We start from the raw sequence: 22,986 nt of genomic DNA on the forward strand, positions 1-22,986 counted from the left end.
CGGGTCAACTTTTACTCCCAATACTCCTTAAAGATGGTAACCAGCCCCCTGGTTGTTCTATCATGTTATTTCTTTGGCTTATTGCTCTACCCTCTCCTGATTTTCTTCTTGCCTCTCTGACTTGTCCTCCTTTCATGTTGAAGAGGATCAGAATATGCCACTTTGGCATAATGATTATTTTGAGCTGAAGATGATTGAGAAAGAGCAGAGATCAGAGAGCTTTTTACCTTTCTTCTACCTGCCTAAAAACAGAGCAGAAATATCCCTTAATGAAGATGTCTCCCTCTTTCATATCAAGGAGAGAAGAATAGACTTTACCACTGTAGGTAGAGTCTGAATAAACAAACCTTTACTAAGTAATCCTTATCTTCCATTAGTGTCCCCCACATAGTTAGGTCTATAGAATTTATCACCCTTTGTTGAAATGGAATATGAGAGCTCAGGTCTAAATGTTTCTTTGGGTCTTCACTCATTTTTTATGAAGGCCTCTGTGTAAGTGTAAAAATCAACATCAGACAGAATTTGTATGCCCTTTCTTCTGTTAATCCATCCTTTATCAGTTTAATTCACAGATCTTATTAAAAGAAACTAAAAGGGTACAGAATTTCTTTTTTCCCTACAATGTCTTTGCTAATCTTCCTCCTACTTTTCAAATACAGGCTATGTTTTCTTGGTGGCGGGGGGAGGGGGGAGCTATACAGGACTTTATTATTTTTTTAATTAATTTTTATTTTTATTTTTTTATTTTACATATAGTTAGCATATAGTGCAACAATGATTTCAGGAGTAGATTCCTTAATGCCCCTTACCCATTTAGCCCCTCCCCCTCCCACAATCCCTCCAGTAACCCTCTGTATGTTCTCCATATTTAAGAGTCTCTTAAGTTTTTGTCCCTTCCCTATTTTTATATTATTTTTGCTTCCCTTCCCTTATGTTCATCTATTTTGTCTCTTAAAGTCCTCATATGAATGAATGAAGTCCTCATATGAATATTTGAAGACAAATATCCCCTTCATAGGATATTTGTCTTTCTCTGACTAATTTCGCTTAGCATAATACCCTCTAGCTCAGTCCACATAGTTGCAAATGGCAAGATTTCATTCTTTTTGATTGCCGAATAATACTCCATTGTGTGTGTGTGTGTGTGTGTGTGTGTGTGTGTGTGTATGTAGTATATACACATATACTACATCTTTATCCATTCATCCATTGATGGACATCTGGGCTCTTACCATACTTTGGCTAGTGTTGATAATGCTGCTATAAACACTGGGGTGCATGTGCCCCTTCAAAACAGCATACCTGTATCCCTTGGATAAAAACCTAGTAGTGTAATTGCTGGGTCATAGGGTAGCTCTATCTTTAATTTTTTTGAGGAACCTCTGTACTGTTTTCCAGAGTGGCTGCACCAGCTTGCATTCCCACCAGCAGTGCAAGAGATCCTGTTTCTCCGCATCTTCGCCAACATCTGTTGTTGCTTGAGTCGTTAATGTTAGCCATTCTGACAGGTATGAGGTGATATCTCATGGTGGTTTTGATTTGTATTTCCCTGATGATGAGTGATGTGGAGCATTTATTCATGTGTCGGTTGGCCATCTGGATGTAGTCTTCGGAGAAGTGTGTATTCATGTCTTTTGCCTATTTCTTCACTGGTTTATTTGTTTTTTGGGTGTTGAGTTTGATAAGTTCTTTATAGATTTTGGACTAACCCTTTATCTGATATGTCATTTGCAAATATCTTCTCCCATTCCAGTTGTTGCCTTTTTGTTTTGCTGATTGTTTCTTTCTCTATGCAGAAGCTTTTTATTTTGATGAGGTCCGAATAGTTCATTTTTGCATTTGTTTCCCTTGCCTCCAGAGACATGTTGTGTAACAAGTTGCTGCAGCCAAGGTCAGAGAGGTTTTTGCTTGCTTTCTCCTCGAGGATTTTGATGGCTTCCTGTCTCACATTTAGGTGCTTCATCCATTCTGAGTTTATTTTTGTATATGGTGTAAGAAAGTGGTCCAGATACTCACTTTTCTGCATGTTGCTGTCCAGTTTTCCCAGCACCACTTGAAGAGACTGTATTCCATCACGTATTCTTTCTTGCTTTGTCAAAATTAGTTGGCCATACGTTTGTGGGTTCATTTATGGGTCCTCTATTCTGTTCCATTGATCTGAGTGTCTGTTCTTGTGCCAGTACCATACCGGTTGATGATGACAGCTTTGTAATACAGCTTGAAGTCTGGGATTTTGATCCTCCTGTTTGGGTTTTCTTTTTCAAGATTGCTTTGGCTATTCAGAGTCTTTTCTGGTTCCATACAAATTTTAGGATTGTTTGTTCTAGCTCTGGGAGGAATGCTAGTGTTATTTTGATAGGGATTGCATTGAATATGTAGATTGTTTTAGGTAGTGTTGACATTTTAGCAATATTTGTTCTTCCAATCCAGGAGCATGGAATATTTTTCCATTGTTTGTGTGTGTCTTCTTCAATTTCTTTCCTAAGCTTTCTATAGTTTTCAGTGTATAGATTTTTCACCTCTTTGGTTAGATTTATTCCTAGGTATTTTATGGTTTTTGGTATAATTGTAAATGGGATTGATTCTTTGATTTCTCTTTCTGTTGCTTCATTGTTGGTGTATAGGAATGCAACCAATTTCTGTGCATTGATTTATATCCTGCCACTTTGCTGAATTCATGGATCAATTCTAGCAGTTTTTGGTGGAATCTTTTGGGTTTTCCATATAGAGTATCATGTCATCTATGAAGAGTGAAAGTTTGACCTCCTCCTGACTGATTTGGATGCCTTTTATTTCTTTCTGTTGTCTGATTATTGAGGCTAAGACTGCCAATACTATGTTGAGTAACAGTGACAAGAGTGGACATCCCTGTCTTGTTCCTGACCTTAGGGGGGAAAGGTCTCAGTTTTTCCCCATTGAGGAAGATATTAACATTGGGTCTTTCATATATGGCTTTTATGATCTCAAGGTATGATCCTTCTGTCCCTACTTTTTTAAGGGTTTTTATCAAGAATGGATGCTGTATTTTGTCAAATGCTTTCTCTGCATCTATTGAGAGGATCATATGGTTCTTGTCCTTTCTTTTATTGATGTGATGAATCACATTGATTATTTTGTGGATATTGAACCAGCCCTGCATCCCAGGTATAAATCCTGCTTTGTCATGGTGAATAATTTTTTTAATGTATTGTTAGATCCAGTTGGCTAATATCTTGAGGATTTTTGCATCCATTTCATCAGGGAAATTCGGCTATGGTTCTCCTTTTTAGTTGGGTCTTTGTCTGGTTTTGGAATCAAGGTAATGCTGGCTTCATAGAAAGAAGTTTTCCTTTCATTTCTATTTTTTGGAACAGCTTCAAGAGAATAGGTGTTAACTTTTCCTTAAATGTTTGGTAGAATTCCCCTAGAAAGCCATCTGGCCCTGGACTCTTGTTTTTTGGGAGATTTTTGATTACTAATTCAATTTCTTTACTGATTATGGGTCTGTTCAAATATTCTGTTTCTTCCTGTTTCAGTTTTAGTAGTTTATATGTTTCTAGGAATTTGTCCATTTCTTCCAGATTGCCCATTTTCTTGACATATAATTGCTCATAATATTCTCTTATTATTTTTATTTCTGCTATGTTGGTTGTGATCTCCCCTCTTTCATTCTTGATTTTATTTATTGGGGTCTTTTCCTTTTTCTTTTTTATCTGGCTAGGGGTGTATGAGTTTTGTTCATTCTTTCAAAGAACCAGCTTCTGGAAATACAGGCTATGTTTTAAATTCACTTCCCTCTTGCTCTTTCAGGGCAGCTGATTATAGTCCCTGAATAAGATGTTCCTGATCAGGTTTACATCATTTATTGACACAAATAATATTTGTTGGGTACCTACATTGGTTTAGGAAGCAACTATGATTAGAACAAATTTCCCACCTTCTTGGAGTTTACTTTCCAGAGAGGTGAGTTGTAGAATAAGAACAAAAATGTATGGTATATTAGGTGTAGGTAGTAAGTGGAATGTAGAAAAAAAATAAAGCAGATTCATGGGGCGCCTGGCTGGCTCAGTCAATGGAGCATGCAACTCTAAATCTCAGGGTTGTGAGTTCAAGCCCCACATTGGGCGTGGAGCCTACTTTAAAAAAGTAAAGCAGGGGCGCCTGGGTGGCGCGGTCGGTTAAGCGTCCGACTTCAGCCAGGTCACGATCTCGCGGTCCGTGAGTTCCAGCCCGGCGTCAGGCTCTGGGCTGGTGGCTCGGAGCCTGGAGCCTGTTTCCGATTCTGTGTCTCCCTCTCTCTCTGCCCCTCCCCTGTTCATGCTCTGCCTCTCTCTGTCCCAAAAATAAATAAAAAACGTTGAAAAAAAAAATTAAAAAAAAAAAAATAAAAAAGTAAAGCAGATTCAGAATATCAGAAGAATAATCACTCCTGCCATTTACTAAAATATTATAATATGCTCAAAACCCTGCTAATTAAATGTCATCTAATTTAATCGTTACAATTTAAATAGCTAAATAGTACTAGCCACATTTTGCAGAAGAGGCTCATCATTGTTCAGTCACTGCTAATAAAAGGGAAGCTGAGATTTAAATCCAGATTAATCTAACTACAAAACTGTTTTCTTAATCATCATTCTATACAGCCAAGTACTGTAATTGCAAATAAGAATCATCTGTGGAAATTAAAAAAAAATACAGGTGTCTGTGCCCTAAGCTAGTACTCCATCTCAGACATCTCAGTGGGTGGTGTTAGGACTTATGTATTTTGGAAAAGCACCAAATAATGTAAAACGCTGTTCTTGACTATGTCCTGAATGTCTGTCACAAGCCTTACTTAAATCTGTACAAAAGAGAGCAAATTATTTTCCTTCTAAACTTCTTCTTTTCCTTCTTTTCCCATTTATTAATATCACAATCCTTACAAATTTAAAAACCAAGTATATTAGTTTGGGCCCAATCAGGAAAGAGAAACAACACAGGGATGGGTAGGTTTAATATAAAAACTATTAACTAGAAAAAGGAATAGAAGTATCAAAAGATAGTCTTGGAAGAAGAAAAAAGAATTGCTATAGCAAATATAAGAAGCAGCCACTGTCCCCAGGGCTGACACAGAGTGCAGAAAGAAGTCCCCACCCCTTTTAGCGTGAGACCCAGACTATGTGGAACTGGGCATGGCCAGTTCACTGGATGGCAGAGAAATCACTGTGGTGCAGTGCTGGTGGAACTTGCCAGAAATCAGCCCTCTAATGTGCCAAGGAGAGCTGTTGACAGCGAGGTGTCTCACCAGAGGCATTCTGCCAAACCTTCTGAAGGGGATAACTGGGGAAGCTGCTGGCTGCTGGCCACCAGCCATGGGGAAGCTGTGCATGACACAGGAGCAGGTGCTGGGAAAAGACACATATGAACACACACACACATTTCATCAGAACAGGGAAACAAAATCCTTTCCTCCTGTGCCCTCTACTGACAAAGCTTAACATTGTGCCAATCGGCAAAGGAAAAATACTTAAAGGGCCCAGGTCCATTTCCCAGAGCAGGCTTGGGGTGAATTTGAAGCCGCATGGTTATAAATGGCTAACTGGTGCTCGGGCACCATCCCAGGCTGATTCCTCCCCCTCCCCACCACCACCTCACCTTCTGCTCGGTTTGTACCATGTCCTGCTGAGCTTGCCCTGGACATCTCCACAGCTGCATCATCCTCTTCTGCTCCTCATTGGTCTCCTGCTTCTTAGCGGTTCACATTCCAGCCCTCCTTCCCCTACTTCTAGAGACACTTTTCTTAAGTCAAAAATGCATATATCGATGCCCTATGTCAAGAATTCCTCTGTGGATTTATATAAGATACACATTAGACCAAAGGGTATAGCACTAGCTGGTCTCAAAGGACTGCAAATGAGCATGGCCATATAATACTCTATCTGAAAGTTGGAAATTCTCTTCTTGAATTTTTCATCCTGTTTTTTATCCTGTTGAATTATGGTTTGGAAGCAGTACACCTAAGGAATCGTGGGAGACATATGACAGGATGGGAATGAATGAGAGAATTTTGCTGTCTCAAACTTGCATTTCAAATACTGCAAAGAAGTCCTTTTAGACCACAGATTGAAGATAGGAGAAAAATAGCACTATCATTTGAGTTATTGATGAACAAACAACTGAATAATTAGTGAGTACTTGGTATATACACCACCCTGAAGTGCTTACACCTGGGCATTGCTGGCTTCTCTATTAGGGAAAGTGTTGAGGACCCACAATGAACATGTTTTTATTTCTTTTAAAATAAGAAAGAAAAAATGAACATTTAGGTCAAAGAAAATATTTTAACATATAATATTAATATATTTTTCTGTATAAAATTTCAATTATAAAATATAAATTTTAACATTTTTTATAGAGAAAGGATTCACAAAGGCAAAATTGTTCAGGGCCCGTGAAAGCCATAATGTGACCCAGGGTCCAGAGGCTCAGACCTAAGTTGGGAATCTAGTTTAGTGTTTTCTAATCAGTAGGCCGTGGACTCTCAGAGTTAATGCTCTTGTAGTTTTGTTTGCAGACTGAATAATCTCCGATAACAGTTGTGTAACTTTGTGATCAATAAGATAGGAATTTACTTTGAAGTGTTTCTAAAGTCATTCTTTCATATATATTGTCAGTAATGATTACCAAGAGAATAGTTACTATGATGTGTGCCTGGAAAGCATCCACATAATTTTGTAATGTTAGAAAAGTAATCCATAAACTGGAATGGCTAAGAAGCATTGATCTAGTAGACTTATTTGCAAACTATATCAACATCTTAAAACGTCTTAACTACTATAATACTTTCTGGGATAAGCCAAGATGCGTTCATATAGGCCAAGAGTATACATCTCCTATAGGGTAAATCTGAGAGATGACGACTGGCCCAGGCCTTATCTTGGAAGGGGAGGATTTTATTCTGGATCTTCTTTGGCTCAGGGCTGATGGGGGTGTGGGAGGGAGGGGAGGGTGGGTGATGGGTATTGAAGAGGGCATCTTTTGGGATGAGCACTGGGTGTTGTATGGAAACCAATTTGACAATAAATTTCATATATTTAAAATAAATAAATACATACATACATACATACATACATACATAAATATTAAAAAAAAATAAAAAGTTGGATAAACTCTCCCAGCCTGTATAATGGATCTCTAAATTGTGAATGGAGTTCACTCTGGAAAAGATAGGCATATATGATTTCCTTTTGTTTTATATTTAATGTTTAAAAGAGAGGATATTTATTTTTTCATCCTAGTTAAATCCATTCTGTCTTTAGTCAGTTCTTCTAGGTTAGTAGTGTTATAGGTAAAATACTAGTCTTCTACCATTTTAGAAAATTCTTGTGGTAGGAGAATGGATTCCAGATTTGGAAAAACCAAAGTTGACATTTTTAGTGAACTTTTTCTGGTTATGGGTACTTTGAAAATCACATAACTTCTCTCGAATGGCAGTTGTTTTTATCCTTGTAAAATAGACATAAAAATATCCCTCTCCCCCAACATGTTTCCCATCCTTACTGAGCCATCTTCTGGGTTTGGTAACCTCTTGTTTTGTCAAATACAGGATTCAGAGGTGAGAGAGTGAGTACAATTTTGTCCAGAAACCTGAAAAAACATTTTAAATTGCATTTTAACTCTACAGAAAAGTTAACAGTTTTGTTTGTAAACTAAATATTGATTCTTTACAAATTGTCATTATATTTATAATAGCCAAATTAATCAAACATCTTGCAATTCATACTTGCTATAAGGTTTTGTATTTTCATCCTGTTTCTTCCCCACAGCCATTACGGTGATGTGGACTTCCATTTGTTTTTTAAAATTAAAAGTTTTTTTCTTCACAGTATTTGCATTGCAACCACCATTCCTATCTAGTTCTAAAATACTTACATCATTCCAAAGTAAAACCCCTTACCCTTTATCTTTAATTGGTTTCTCCCCATTCTCTGCATTACCCATTCCCTGAAAATCATCAGTCTGCATGTGTTCTGTCTCTATGGATTTACCTATTTAGAATATTTCCTATAAAAGGAATTATAAATATGTGACCTTTGTGTCTGGCTTTGTTCACTTAGCATGTTTTTGAAGTTCGTTTATGTTGTAACATGTATTAGTACTTCATTTCTTTTTATGCCTAAATTTGTATTTACATACATACATTCTATTGTATGTGTATACCCCAGTTTTGTTTGTTCATTCATCCACTGAAGGACTTTTGATCTGTTTCCACCTTCTGGCTGTTATCAAGTGTTGCTACCAACGTTCTTGTATACGTACTACTTTGAGTACATGTTTTCAAATTCTTTTGGGTGTATTCCTGGGTCACGTGGTAACTCCTTTTTAACTTTTTGAGGAACTGCCAAAATGTTTTCCACAGGGGCTAAACCATTTCACACTCCCACCAATGTCTGAGGGTTCTAATTTTTCCATATCCTCACCTTAATAGAAAACGTTGATTTTGCTTAGTAGGCAGCTTAAATGAGATGGGAGTTCCAGAAGGAGAAGCAGTGAGTAGTCATCCCTAAATTCCGCCTCATCCAGACTTCTCAGTGCCTGTGTCAATGAGGAACACACTTGCCCTTGCAGAATCCACACCCCATGGCACTTCCTCAACAGGTACCAGGATGAATGCTTGGCTGTGGTCTCCAACTGGGCAGAGCTGGAGGCCATGGTAGCAGGATTGAAGGCTCCCTTGGGATGCCATTTCTTTGTCTGTATCCATCACCTCTCCCTCGCCATTTCCGTCCAGGCACCATCTCTCTTGCTAGCTGGTGTACTTTCAGAAGGCTTTGTTTTTTCTATAAACAACAATTATAATATTCTCTAAATGTAGCTTATAAACAGTGTTGTAATGAAATGTATGGAAACAAAAAGGAGAGAGTGTGCAAAATCTATCCTCTTGAGCAACTGCTGTCATTTTTCAGGTGCTTTCCAAGCCCTTACTCCTAAATGTTCTGAGAATAGATCTGTAGCGATTTATACTTTAAATACCCATATGTGTCATCAGGGAAAATGTGAAACATACCCATATCTGGGTTTCTCTGCAGAGCTATGAACTCACTGTCTGTGGACTAAGATTCCAGAATCTGCTGTTTTATGGTTTTCAAGTCCTATTCATCCTTAGCCAGAACTGTGACCCCAAGAGAATAAAGAATTTTTTTCCTTCACTTCCAAGTTGTAGGTCCATTACCTAAAATTTACCAATTACCTTGGTAAGGGATGATAGAAATATTTTTACAAGTTTTGTTTTATAATCTTCTTAGTAACTGCCCTTCTTTTTATATCCCTCATCCACATACAGTTCTATGAGGCAGAACAGTGGGTGACCTCTCTGGAGAGCAGGAAAGTGTCTGGTCTGAAGTTGTCTCAAGTCCGAAGTGGGATGGAGGGAAGCTAGGGTGTCTCCAGGTCTTTGAGATCTAGATACAAAGACTGATCCGCCACTGAAACGTATACATTCAAAGGGTAAATAGTAAATCTTATTTGGTTATAGTAATGGCCATTTATCAAACTTCTATCTGATTCTGGGGACTGCATTTTGTGTGTTATATACATTATTTTCAAATTCTCAACAAAACCCATCAGTGTAGCTATTTTACAGAAGAGGGTTAATGTAGCTTATTTAACCCTGCATCCTCTCTACTATACAGTATGGCTTCTCTGCCCAGAGAGCTTACTCTGAGAATCAAGCTGGGGAGACATTTGGTCAACACCATAGTTCTAAACTTGGAGTGAGTGGCTGGTTAGCAAGAGTGCCAGAGACAGAAGGCTGTCATGACTAGGCCTTTACCTGTTTGGCTTGAATACCCATCCTGGACGTGACACAACTGTGGCTTCCTCAGGTTTGCTGGGAGAAAAGCATATTAGTCTCCAATATAGACACTGGGAAGGAAGACAGCCAGGGTTTCCCACTCTGATTGCCTGGGCTCCTACTAGACATGGCTTTTATACCATTCTTTGATGCATCAGAAGGTTATTTTGGGAGGGCTTAAGTGGGCTGGCTGCCAGAGTGTTACTGTGTCCAGGAGAAATGGAGAATCCGGGAATTGGTACCTACTGGTCTGGGAAGATAATTCACATAGCCGTAGACCTGCAAAGGCTAAGAGATGGAAATTGACTGTAGGAGGGAAGAAGAGTTACTTCGACTGACAAGGTTATCAAAGGCCTCACCAAGGAGATGACATAGTAGCTGAGATGAGAATAACAGGAGGAATGGGAAGATCCTGAGAAAAAACACTCCAGAGAGAGGGAACAGCAAGGGCAAAGGGTTTAAGATGGGAATGAATTGCGTTGCCAGAGGAAAGTAAGGTGGCCATTGTGCTAAATTTGGTACCCAAGGTGGGGGATATAAAGGAAGATGAGGTACAAGAGATTGTTGGGGGTCTATTCACTTGAGCCTCCTAGACCCAGGGTAAATAGCAGGGATTATATTTTAAATGCAGTGGGAAACAATGGATGGTTTGAAGCCTGGGAATATTATCTAATTCACACTTACAAGATTCCTTGGATAACTCTACAGAGAATTGTTTCTCAGAGGAGTGAAATGAAACCAGGACACTAATTAAGAGACTAGTAGTTCAGGAAAGTGATAATACCCAGCCTGGACATAAACCAGAGAAGGGGTATAGAGACTTGGGATTTATTTCGATAGTATTAACTAACATAATTTATTAATGGAGTAGATCTGAGAGGGGAAAGAAAAAAGGTATGTAGAATGATTCTCTGCCTTTTTGTTTTTGAACCAGATCATTCCTTACTTTGCATTAGGGTCTTCCTGTTTTGGATTTATCTTATAATTTCTTATCTTATAAATTGATAAAAAGTCACCTCCTGTATACTGCTGCTACCCTCATGTCTCTTTTCACAGTAATGTTTTTCAGGACACTGATACTGACCCACTGACAAATCCAAGGTAGATTTTTAGTGCCTGTCCCCAACACTCAGTGAAATTGGAATGATATTCACCTCTTCCCTTGCTTGTTAAAACTCTTACTTTGTTGGCTTCAGGTCACCAGCCTTCCTGAGGTTCTCTCACTTTTCCCTCTCATTTGACTACTTCTCTAGTCTTGATAGCCACAGAGCCCTGCTTTGATTTTTCTCTTAGAGTAGAAAATCGCTTCTCCAGTTGAACTTGCGTGGCTTCAACTCCCAGACATTTCTGATGGTTTGAAAATCTATATAATAATAATTGTACTTAAATTGATTGTAAGATTGTTATGCACCAGCACATTTCTAAGCCCTATGTATATGTTACATCATTTTATTTATACTGTGGTATCGTATCACTATCCCTATTTTTTAAATGAGGGAACAGATTCATGGTTAACGATTTTGCTCAAGCTCACATAGTTAGCAAATGGCAGACCTTGGTTTTGAACACAGACCCATATAAATCCTAAAGTATCATAACAGCTGAAGTCTACTGTCTTTCAAAACTCACGTTCATTCTAATTCTATCCTTCCCCCCAAACCCAACCCTTCTTTTTGTTGTCTTTATTTTGCTTCATGATTTGATCTTCCATATGGTGTCCAAATTGGGAAATATCCTGGACTCTGCCCTCTCCACTATCCCCTATCAAATTGTTCTTTATTTCTAGCAGCACTTAGTTCACAGATGTCATGGCAAATATATGTTGGTGACATCTCCTGCCTCCTAATTGATTTTCTGGGCTGGTCTTTACACAGTCCGGTAGTCCTGCACAGTTAACAGATACTTTTCTTTCTTAATTTGTTTGAACTTTCATTTATTTTTGAGAGACAGAGAATGAACGAAGGAAGAGCAGAGAGAGAAGGAGACACAGAATTCAAAACAGGCTCCAGGCTCTGAGCTGTCAGCACAAAGCCCGATGCGGGACTTGAACCCACAAACTGTGAGATCATGTCCTGAGCTGAAGTTGGATGCTTAACTGACTGAGTCACCCAGGTGCCCCAACTTTCCAATCAATGTGATTCTGTCACTTTGCTTAAAAATCTCTCTTGGCTTCTTGTTGCCTACTAATATCCATAGAATTCACCCAAGGTCCTTCACAATTGACCCCACCTGTATTTTCTGATCAGATTTATCTCACATGTATGTGAATGATTGCTTTCTTAAATGTATGCACATGAGGAAAAACATACAAAATAATTTCAAGGTATTGCTAAAGATATAGTGGATTTTTATCATTGTGAATATCTCAATCAATGAAATGTTAAACATACAACTACTTTCATATAGGATACTTAAGAGTGTCTCAGAAGTGAAAAAGGCTGATATCTGCTGATTGGTTCTTCTTTTTGATTGATCATCATTTCATAAAACCTTTCTTTGGGATTTTGGAGCTTAAAATTTTTAATGAACATGATTAGCTATTGTAGTTCCAAGGTTGTGGACCTAGTAGTGAAAGTCATTCCTGGGCTGAATAATGGAATAATTTTTTGGGGTGTGAACCTAGGTGTGCATGGGGTTATAAGCCCTAAGATCCTAACAAAGTAGGGAAGAATTTAATTTTCATTCTTAATAGCTTATTATAAAGAAAATTTAAAATGTATCCATCCCTTATGGTAGGCTTCAATATAGAAATGGGAATGAAATAAAAAGGGAAAAAATGATATTTAGTTATAATACTATATCAATGTTGTTTGGTCTTCAGTTGTGTCCTATATTGAAAGCAGGGGATTGATGGACATTGTTTTCTATCCCAGTGTAGCCACCTGTTGATTTGACAGCATCTCCAGAGCAAAGAGCTTATTTAGGTCATTTCCCTGGTACAAAGGTCCTGTGTGGTCAGAGAGAAGATTAGGCTCTGGAGTTGGACATGTTTGGGTTAAAACTTAAATACAAAGTCACCAAATACTACACTTCAGTTTCCTTATCTTCAATATAGGAAAAAAGTCTACTTTGTTATTGGGAGTTTAAATAAGATAGAGTTGAACTTAAAAAGAGTAATAAATCTTGATTTCTCTTTCTATGGTACTATGTACCCAAATAGCTCACATCCATTTAGTACTTAAAACTCTAAGGCTGGAGGAAATTTAACCCCTAATTAGCCTAGACCCATATTTCATAAATGTGAAAATACCAAGAGGCCATGTGAGATCTCTTGATCACCTTATGAAATTGCTATATAATTGAGAATAGGCTGAGAAGTCTTCTTCTAGCCTAGGATTGTCCATGCCTAGTGATGGCAAACTGTTCTTCAATCAAATGCTAATGAGATATTAACTGGATTGAATGAAACAAATAAGTGAGGATCTTCTTAATCCTAGGCACTCAGCTGTTGCTGCTGGGTACAGTGATGGATACAAATATTCCCTCTATCTGAAATGGCTCCTACAAATTCATAACACTGCCTGCATGCTAGAATCACCTGGGAGAAGTCTTTTTTTTTTTAAATATAATTTATTGCCAAATTGGCTTATATACAACACCCAGTGCTCATCCTAACAAGTGCCCTCCTCAATGCCCATCACCCATTTTCCCTCTCCCTCTCCCTCCCATCCACCCTCAGCTTGTTCTCTGTATTTAAGAGTCTCTTGTGGTTTGCCTCCCTCCCTCTCTGTAACTATTTTTTCCCCTTTCCTTCCCCCATGGACTTCTGTTACGTTTCATAAGATCCACATATGAGTGAAAACATATATCTGTCCTTCTCTGACTTATTTCACTCAGCATAATACCTTCCAGTTCCATCCACACTGCTGCAGATGGCAGGATTTCATTCTTTCTCATTGACAAGTAGTATTCCATTGTATTTAAAAACCACATCTTCTTTATTCATTTATTAGTTGATGGACATTTGGGATCTTTCCATAATTTGGCTACTGTTGAAAGCGCTGCTATAAACATTGGGGTACATGTGCCCGTATGCATTAGCACTCCTGTATCCCTTGGGTAAATTCCTAGTAGTGCTATTGCTGGGTCGTAGGGTAGTTCTATTTTTAATTTTTTGAGGAACCTCCACACTGTTTTCCAGAGCAGCTGCACCAGTTTTCATTCCCACCAACAGTGCAAGAGGGTTCCCGTTTCTCCACATTCTTGCCAACATCTGTTTCTTGAGTTGTTCATTTTAGCCACTCTGACCAGTGGTATCTCAGTGTGTCTTTGATTTGTATTTCACCTGGGAGAAGTCTTAAAACTTATTCATGACTGGACCTCACCCAGAGCTTTAAATTCAGAATTTCAGAATTCTTTCAGTCTAGGGTACAATCTAGGTATTAGACATCAACACAACTGAATACTTAATACTATTTATTATGGAATGACAGCTATGATGGAAGTGAGAAGAGCTTGGGAACACAGAGGAAGGGACTTGCCTGGGGATTAAAAAGACAGCTTTGGGAAACCTGCGGAAGAGTAATTCCAACTGATCTCACCCATCATCAATTCAGCAAATGTGTCTGGAACAAAGTGTCTCTTTTCAGGTATTGTGTTTGACATCATCTGTGGAAAAAGAAATGAGTCAAACAATTTACAGTTAAGGGGTGTGGGGAATAAGACTGCAAGTCGAATAAAAATAAGAATTTATAATTACTTTCCAAAGAGATGTAAACAATAGCAGAAGTTCCCTGTTTCATAGAGCAACACACCAGGCAACTTCCAAGTAGCGGCTGAGGCAGATATTTGGAAAAAAGATCCAGATCAGCCCTGGATTTTTATTATTCTGATTTTCATTTGCATTCTGACAGTTTGGCTCAAAGACACAGCTGCAGGCTTTTCTCCCCTCCCCTCATCCTTCCTGCCAACTGTTGCTTCCTTCCTCAGACCCGTTTTCTTCTCAGTAGTTAACCTGACAGCTGCAACAGAGGCCCTACCTCATTTGGAGACCTGGTCCATCCTTTGAAGAAATGAGGTAATGTCCCCAACAGCAGTGAAATATCGGGACAAGCAGGCAGGAGCAGAAGGAAGGCTGAGAGCAACTTAGGGTAGATGGAGGCCCTGCCAGTCCCTACCCTTCCGTCTCCCTTTCCTCAATACCTAGCAACAACTTAGTAAATTTGCCATATGCCATAAAGTCGTTAAAATTTTACGTATATGTATCTACACAACTCATGTAAATCTCCACAAACACATGATTTAGGTGATGAGCACCCTCTGACGTACTACCTCAAATCATCCAGCTATTTGAGACTATATTAGCTTGTACCCTTCCACATTCTTCCCCTCCACTAACATACTTATGGTTCATTTTCTTTCCTTTCTACCTTAAGTCTTTTGCATATCACAACATGTACAACTTTAAGCAGAAATCCAGGTCATTGTGATACAACCGGACTGTGTGATATGGGGGGATGGCGTAGAGGGAGGATTGATAGAGGGCAGAGCTTGTAGTCCCAAGTTGACAAACTTGAAGAAGACTTTTTAAAGGGGACTCGCTATAAATGAAGGAAGTTATGCTATTTATCTAATAAAATATTTAAGATTTAAAAATAATTTACAGTATTTGTCTAGGAAAGGAAAATGTACTCACTCTATAAAAGAATCACAATGTTTATCCCCAGAGCAGTAGCCTAAGGAAACCTTGAGATTTTATCTGTCAGGATATATGTCAAGAAGTTCTGTTTATTATGCATGGTTTTTTTTTCTTCATTATCAACTTCCCCACTTTGTAGCTTGTCATCCAGACATGTATATCTATATGTTTATGAATCTATCTAGGGAGTATAGATATTGACTATCACTTCCAGAGACACTTGAGGGAGAGGGATGTGATTAGAAGCAGAGTGGGAGGGGCCTTCCACAGGGGTATTGGCTTGGTGGTGTACCAAGTACATGCCCAAGTCCTGATATTACTTGTCCTAAGTCTCCCTGAGGAGCATAGATGTTTCCTTGAGGTCTTCACTCAGTTTCATGGAGATGCCACAGGATATATTCTTTCTGCCCTCTAGGATAAAGAAGCTATTTGTTTTTGCAACTTCAGGGGAGAAGGGTAGGGAAGGAATATCACCGTTGCAGGAGCAATGACAAGGAAGCTGTATTTTCACATAATCTCCAGTACTATAACTCCATGGTTTTTGTTTGTTTTTTGGTAAAAGCATTATTTATTGAAAAATAATTTATGTACCATAAAGTTTAACCATTTAAACTATATAATTTTTTGACTTTTTTGATTTTTTTTCCATTGGATATTCTTTCCTGCTTTGTCAAAGATTAGTTTACATTTGTGGGTCCATTTTTGGGTTCTCTATTCTGTTTCATTGATCTATGTGTCTGTTTTTGTGCCAGTACCATACTGTCTTGATAATTATAGCTTTGTGATATAGCTTGAAGTCCAGAATTGTGATGTCTACAGCTTTGGTTTTCTTTTTCAGGATTGCTTTGGCTATTCGAGGTCTTTTCTGATTCCATACAAATTTTAGGATTGTTTGTTCTAGCTCTGTGAGGAATGCTTGTGTTATTTTGATAGGGGTTGTATTGAGTATATAGATTGCTTTGGGTAGTATCGACATTTTAACGATATTTGTTCTTCCTATGCAGGAGCATGGAATCTTTTCCATTTTTTGGTGTCTTCTTTAATTTCTTTCCTAAGTTTTCTATAGTTTTCAATGTATAGATTTTTCACCTCTTGGGTTAGGCTTATTCCTAGATATTTTATGGTTTTTGGTGCAGTTATAAATGGGATTGATTGCTTGATTTCTCTTTCTGCTGCTTCATTATTGGTGTATGTAAATGCAACCAATTTCTGTACATTGATTTTATATCCTGCGACTCTGCTGAATTCATGGATCAGTTCTAGCAGTTTTTTGGTGGAGTCTTTTGGGTTTTCCACATAGAGTATCATGTCATCTGTGAAGAGTGAAAGTTTGACTTCCTCCTTGCTGATTTGGATGCCTTTTATTTATATGTGTTGTCTGATTGCTGACACACAACATTGTGTGTGGACTTCCAACATTGTGTTGAATAACAGTGGTGACAGTGGACATCCTTGTCATGTTCCTGACCTTAGGGGGAAAGCTCTCAGTTTTTCTTTGTTTGTCTATACTTTTATAGTGTAATTGCTTAAATCATTCTCTTGTTATTCCTAAAATGTTGGCATTTGCAAGGCCTGGCCTTTAATTCCTACCTCTTCTGCTTTTTCAGGATGATCGATTCCATTCTCCAAATATTCCTATGATTTTCCAAATATACCATTGGGTGGGGGGGACATTATTATATGCTGGTAACTGTGTTTATCTCACTATATTTGACCTCATTTAATTCTTATAACAATCTTAAAATCAGTATTCCTGTTTGGCATGAGGATGAAAAAGTTGCATACCTTGTTCAAATCACATCTGGGACAAGATCCCAGATCTCACTGCAATACCATTGTTTTAAACTTAACATATGCTGCTCAGTATATTGTGAATCTCAATGTATGACTTGAACCTGAAACCAGGGTTTCATACCTTTGGGGCACTAGAGAGACATGAATGAAAATTATTTTAAATATAGATGCCTTGGGGAGCCTGGGTGGCTGAGTCGGTTAAGCGTCTGACTTCCACTCAGGTCATGATCTTGCCATTCAGAGTTCGAGCCCTGCGTAGGATTCTGTGCTGACAGCTCAGAGCCTGGAGCCTGTTTGAGATTCTGTATCTCTCCCCCTCTCTTTGCCCCTCTCCTGCTCGTGCAGTCTGTCTCTCTCTTTCTCTCTCAAAAATAAATGAACATTAATAGATACAGATAGATGATATAGATATAGATATAGATATAGATATAGATATAGATATAGATATAGATATAGATATAGATATAGATATAGATAGATGCTTCTGTCCCTCCTTTTCCTTACTGAAAAAAAAATCTTGGCAAATGCTTTTGATGCATGCTATGGATGCATACCAGGTAGTGAGAACTCAATACTTATGTTCAAATTGCCACTTAATGGATTATTACCTAGATGCCTCCCAGAAACTTTAACTTGAACAAACCTGAACCTACATTCTTTCAAATTTCCCCTTACTTTATTTCTCATATTGTTAATCTATCACCATTGACACACAAATGGATATTTGGAAGTCGTTCTAGAATCCTGCTTACTCTTTCTCCTTATCCGTTTGTCTCCAAGTCCTACAGAATTTACCTCAGAGTTGTCTGTATATCTCTACCATTAATTCTATCCTCTTTCACCTCCTAACTAGTCTCATTGCTTTTAGAGTTTAAAAAAAAATACTTCTTGCTTTTAGTTTCTTATACTTCAGTTGCATCCTATGTTGTACTGCCATATTATTTTTTCTAAGAAGTGTCTTTTGGGGACCATGTTAATAGTTCTTTTTTTTTTTTTTTTTTTTGCACAGAGAAATGAGGTTTAATAGCTGGTCAAAATATCACAAAGCAAAACATCATGACAATTTTACGGTGTATTGAGTATCCTCAAATTTTACTTTCTGCAGTTCAACCTTTTGAACTTGTTTAGGATGTGAAGAGATGCATGCAGTCCCTTTAGGAAACATGAGGGAAGACTGATAGCTGGAGGGCTTAACATGAGGGTTCATGTCTTTGCCATTCTGAATTTTTGCTTGGGAAGTAATATATTGAACAGAAATGAGGAGTCTGAGTGTTAACCTATGCAAAAGTTAAATCATGGGCTCTGCCTTGAAGGCATAATCATTTTTGTATGCAAATAAAGTCATTAGGAAGCCAGTTGTGTTTTTTTTTAATTTTTAAATTCTTATTTATTTTTTGCGAGAGAGTGCACAAGCTGTGGAGGGGCAGAGAGAGAGGAGAAAAAGAGGATGCAAAGCAGACTCCAGGCTCTGAGCTGTTATGACAGTACAGAACCCTATGTGGAGCTTGAACCTGCAGACTGTGAGATAATTACCTGAGCTGAAGTGGGACACCTAACCAACTGAGCCACCCAGGCACTCCTCCAGTTGTGTTTTTCAATTTGTGGAACATGGAGCCTGGATAGTTTGGGGGATTATATAGCAAGGAATTGGTGAACCTGGATGTTGCTGCCTCATTGTCTGTACATTGAAAATAATGTAACTGATAAATCTATAAAAATAATTTTCAAGTAAATGTTATGATAAAATATAAATTTAAAGTTGGACCAAGTGAACAGTAGGTGGTTGCATTATAAATTTTGTTATCAGTGGTACCCAATTACAACTACTCTCATGTGAATGGTTTAATTTTTTGATGTTAGCAAAGAGCTCCACAGAGTTGAAAATTTTAATAAGCATTCATTTAGTTGATGGGAATTTCAAAAATTTATAGTTTTTAAAATAACTTCAAGTAGATATGTTGAAGTGAAGATTGATATAGTATTCTGGAATTGCTGGAGCAATCCAAGGTTAAGATTTAAAGTTGTGGATCATGTCAATTTTTTTAGGTCATGATACTAGATTAGATTGAGTGGTGAGTGTAAATTTAAAATAATAATAATAATAAGAGAGTCCAGGACTGGGCTGTAGGGTTTCCAATATTAACATTATAGTAAGGAGCCAGCAAAGCAGATAGAATGGCTAGCAGAAAAAGAGGAAAATCAAGAGAATTTGTGTCCTAAAAGCCAAGTGTTTAAAGCGGAGACTGATTAACCGTATCAAGTGTTGCTGATAGGTCAACGGAGATGAGAGCTGAGAAACAACCTTTGGATTTTGCCATGTGGGGGTTACTGGTAATTTTGGTAGAAGGTGGGAGAGAAAATCCTCGAGGGGCGAGTTCAGGAGAGTACAGAAAAAAAATTCGAAGTGGAGAATTTAGATTGACTACTAGAAGAGTTTCACTATCGAAGGTAAAGAAATGGAGCAAGAGGTAGAGAAAGAGGTACAGTCATAGAGTCAAGAATGTGTTGGTGGTGGTGGTGGTGGTTTTTGCTAAGATGAGAGGAACAACAAAGATCACAAGCTGAGGGGAAAGATCCTGAAGAGATCCATTTCAGCTGTGTTAATACTATTAACCCCTTCCTGTTTTTAAACTAGATTATATTCTCTATCTTAGAGAATATATTTCTAATAATTAAGCTTTCAAACTTGTAGGAAAGCTGAATGCTATCTCTATGTACTGCTTCTACTTGTTCTTTCATCAAAGTACCCTTTGTTCAGGTCAGAACACAGATATCCTCATTAACAGATGTAATGGTTAATTTTCTGATCCGTAAGTGCTTAATACAATGATTCTGATTCATTCTCCTGTTGCCCACTCCCACTGGCTTCCAGGCCACAGCACTCTCCTGATTATCCTTTCTGCTTCTACGTCTTCTCAGTCTGTTTTTGCCTGCCCCTGCTATGCCTGCCCCTCAAGAGTTGGCATCCCCAAGGCCCTGCCTTTAATGATCTTCCCTCCTATACTTCCAGGGTTATCAGCTCCAAACCTCTGACTTCAATTCCTACCTTTATTCATGGTTCAATAACCTATGTAGTAATAATAGCATATAACATTTATGGAACAATTACTACTATATGCCAGGCACTTTGCTCATTGATGTATCTGCCTTGTCTCATTAAGTCCACATCAAGTAATCATTTGAGTATTTTCCAAATCATTTGAAAATGAATAATCATTTTCAAATGAGGAAGTTAATGCTCAGAAAGTCTCCAAACCTTGTCCAATCCCACAGAATTAGTCATGGCAGAGCTTTTAATGAATCCATTGTCTATTTGACTCTAAAGCTGATTTTTTTATTTTTGAGAGGTGGGGAGGGGCAGAGAGAGAGGGAGACACAAAATCCAAAGCAGGCTCCAGGCTCCAAGCTGTCAGCACAGAGTCCGACGCAGGGGCTGAACTCATGAACCATGAGATCATGACCTGGGCCGAAGTCATATGCTTAACCAACTGAGCCATCCAGGCACCCCTCTAAAGCTGATGTTATAACTACAGTGTTTTATTGTCTTTTAAAACTCTGAGATCTCCTTAGTTTGAGATTGGTACATCTGTCCAAATACCTAATGTATGTAGCTCAGGCATGTCTATCTTAATAGATGTTAAACTAAACTCAGTATTCTGTGCCCCTCATTTCAACCCCTACCCTACTTCCCAAATGTCTCTATTTTAATATCCTCTGATATTCCTTATTTCTTATCATGGTTTCTCCTTCAGCCCATCCCCCCAGTCTGCAATGTTCTGGATTTGCCCTTCTCTCACCCTCCTGTCCATGTCCCTTGTTCTCATCTCCAGGTAACTGTAGGGGTGTCTCTGTACCCCAGTGCTGTTGACCTCTCCTTCCTGCTGCTGGGCTCCCACTGTAGTTGGTTCTCATTACAGCTGGCAAGGTTAGCTTTTGAAAAAGTCCATCTGATCATTCTGTTCCACTTAAAAAACTTGTAGCCCTCATCACCTCCACTGTCCTTTCCATTCTCCTTATCACTCTGGCCTTGCCTGCCTTGCCTATCAGAGACAACATGAACATATGGGAAGAATTGTATTTTAAGATATGTGTAGATGCTGTTATGCTGAAGAAAACAAAATGGGTTTCAGAACTTTTACTACATTTAAGTGGCTAATCACTTACTCTTCTCAATCGGTGGGGAAATTAAATGTACAGCTATTGTCACATGAGTCTGCTCAGTTTTTTGACATGAAAAAAAGACATTCATAACTACATGCCAACTAGGTTATTTTCATGTAAAAGCTCTGGTTTTAACTAATATTCTCTGGTTATTCTCTGGCTGTAGACCCTGCACCTAGGGGACATTAATTTTATATAATAAACTTGAGTTAACATGAGTGACAGAGTGGAAGTGCATACATAAGGATGGGGAGGGGAAGAGGTTACTAACACCAGGATCATTTTGAAACAGGAATGGGATGAATTCTATGTTCTTAATAGCTCATTTAAAATAATAATAAAATGTATCTCCTCCTTTGTAAACTTCCAATTTAAAAAATTCCAGTGAAGACTGGAAAAAATTATACTTAATTATATACTGTATTTTCTTTCTTTTTAAAAAAAATATTTTTTGAGAGAGAAAGTGAGGGAGGGGCAGAGAGAGCGAAGGGGACAGAGAATCCCAAGCAGGCTCTGCCCTGTCAGCACAGAGCTCCATGCTGGGCTTGAACTCCCAAACCATGAGATCACGATCTGAGCTGAAATCAAGAGCTCGATGCTTAACTGCCTGAGCCACCCAGGTGCCTAATATACTCTGTTTTAATGTAGCATGACGTGGACTTTTTGTGTCGCGAAATAAAAATGATTATACTCATATAGTTCAGTCTCCCAGGTAAGAAGTCATGTGGAGTGGCAGGGAATAGAATCTGGGTTCGGATCCACTTGGGTTCAAACCCTGGATATATTCCTGGATAACTGTGTGATCATGAGCAAGGCCTATCTTATCTCTGATTCTCAATTATCTTTAAATGGAGGAAAATCCTATCTGCAATGTCAATGCAAGGATGCTTGGGACCAAAGATCATTAAGTGTTAATTTCTCTTCTGATATTATGTCACATCCATTTACTAGAAGGGACCAGGAAATTTATGTATTTCAGCCCCATTTTTTATAAATGTGGAAACCCAAGAACATTATATGAATTAGCAAGAGACACATCATAAACTATTTGTATATCTGGGAACAGACATCACAACTTGGTTGGTACCAGACTCCTGCCCCAACTCAATTATCATTATCATAAGGCTGGGACATGACATCAGCTCTGAGAAAAGTGGTAAACATTTCTCTTACATGAAATGTAAAAACATAATGTATGAGGATTCATTTTCCTATGTACCACAAGGAACGCTTCAAACCTGTTACAGTGAAAAGAGAACATTCTAGTCTTCTCATTTATTCCACTCCAACTCACCGTTTCATAATTCAATAAGTATTCATGCAATAACAAGTCTGCCAGGTACTATTTGAGTTGATCTGAAAAGTCAGAAAGTATACAATTAAAGGATGAGGGAGAAATAAAATGGTGGAAGAGGATAGTAATACCAAGTAGTAATCATGTCCCTAAAAGAAATGCAAACAAATACAGAAGCACCTTCTTTTCATAACAGCAAATTGGGCAACCTCTTAATAGCAGGGATGAGGTTCCTTCCCCCAATCTGAGAAATAAAGAGGCCAGTCACTTTTTTGTTTTTGTTTGTTT

General features: G+C 38.3%; 1 protein-coding gene and 1 long non-coding RNA gene across 2 annotated transcripts in view; one reads left to right on the forward strand and one right to left on the reverse strand.

The window, feature by feature from the left end:
- Positions 1-1,468: 1,468 nt before the first annotated feature.
- Positions 1,469-22,986, forward strand: part of ASNS (asparagine synthetase (glutamine-hydrolyzing)) — a 53,112-nt gene continuing 31,594 nt past the window's right edge. Inside the window, exon 1 of the mRNA XM_025929526.2 lies at positions 1,469-1,508. The gene's annotated coding sequence lies outside the window, so the exon portion shown is untranslated. The remainder of the gene's footprint in view (positions 1,509-22,986) is intronic.
- LOC147583254 (uncharacterized) overlaps positions 7,443-22,986 on the reverse strand; it is a 30,041-nt gene continuing 14,497 nt past the window's right edge. The window contains exons 2-3 of the long non-coding RNA XR_015246909.1: positions 8,439-8,798; positions 7,443-7,605 (exon numbers count right to left, since the gene is read on the reverse strand). This is a non-coding gene — a long non-coding RNA (uncharacterized LOC147583254). The remainder of the gene's footprint in view (positions 7,606-8,438; positions 8,799-22,986) is intronic.

The sequence above is a fragment of the Puma concolor genome, chromosome A2 (genome assembly GCF_028749965.1).
Source record: "Puma concolor isolate L17-30 chromosome A2, mPumCon1.1.hap2, whole genome shotgun sequence".
Classification (NCBI taxonomy): domain Eukaryota; kingdom Metazoa; phylum Chordata; class Mammalia; order Carnivora; family Felidae; genus Puma; species Puma concolor.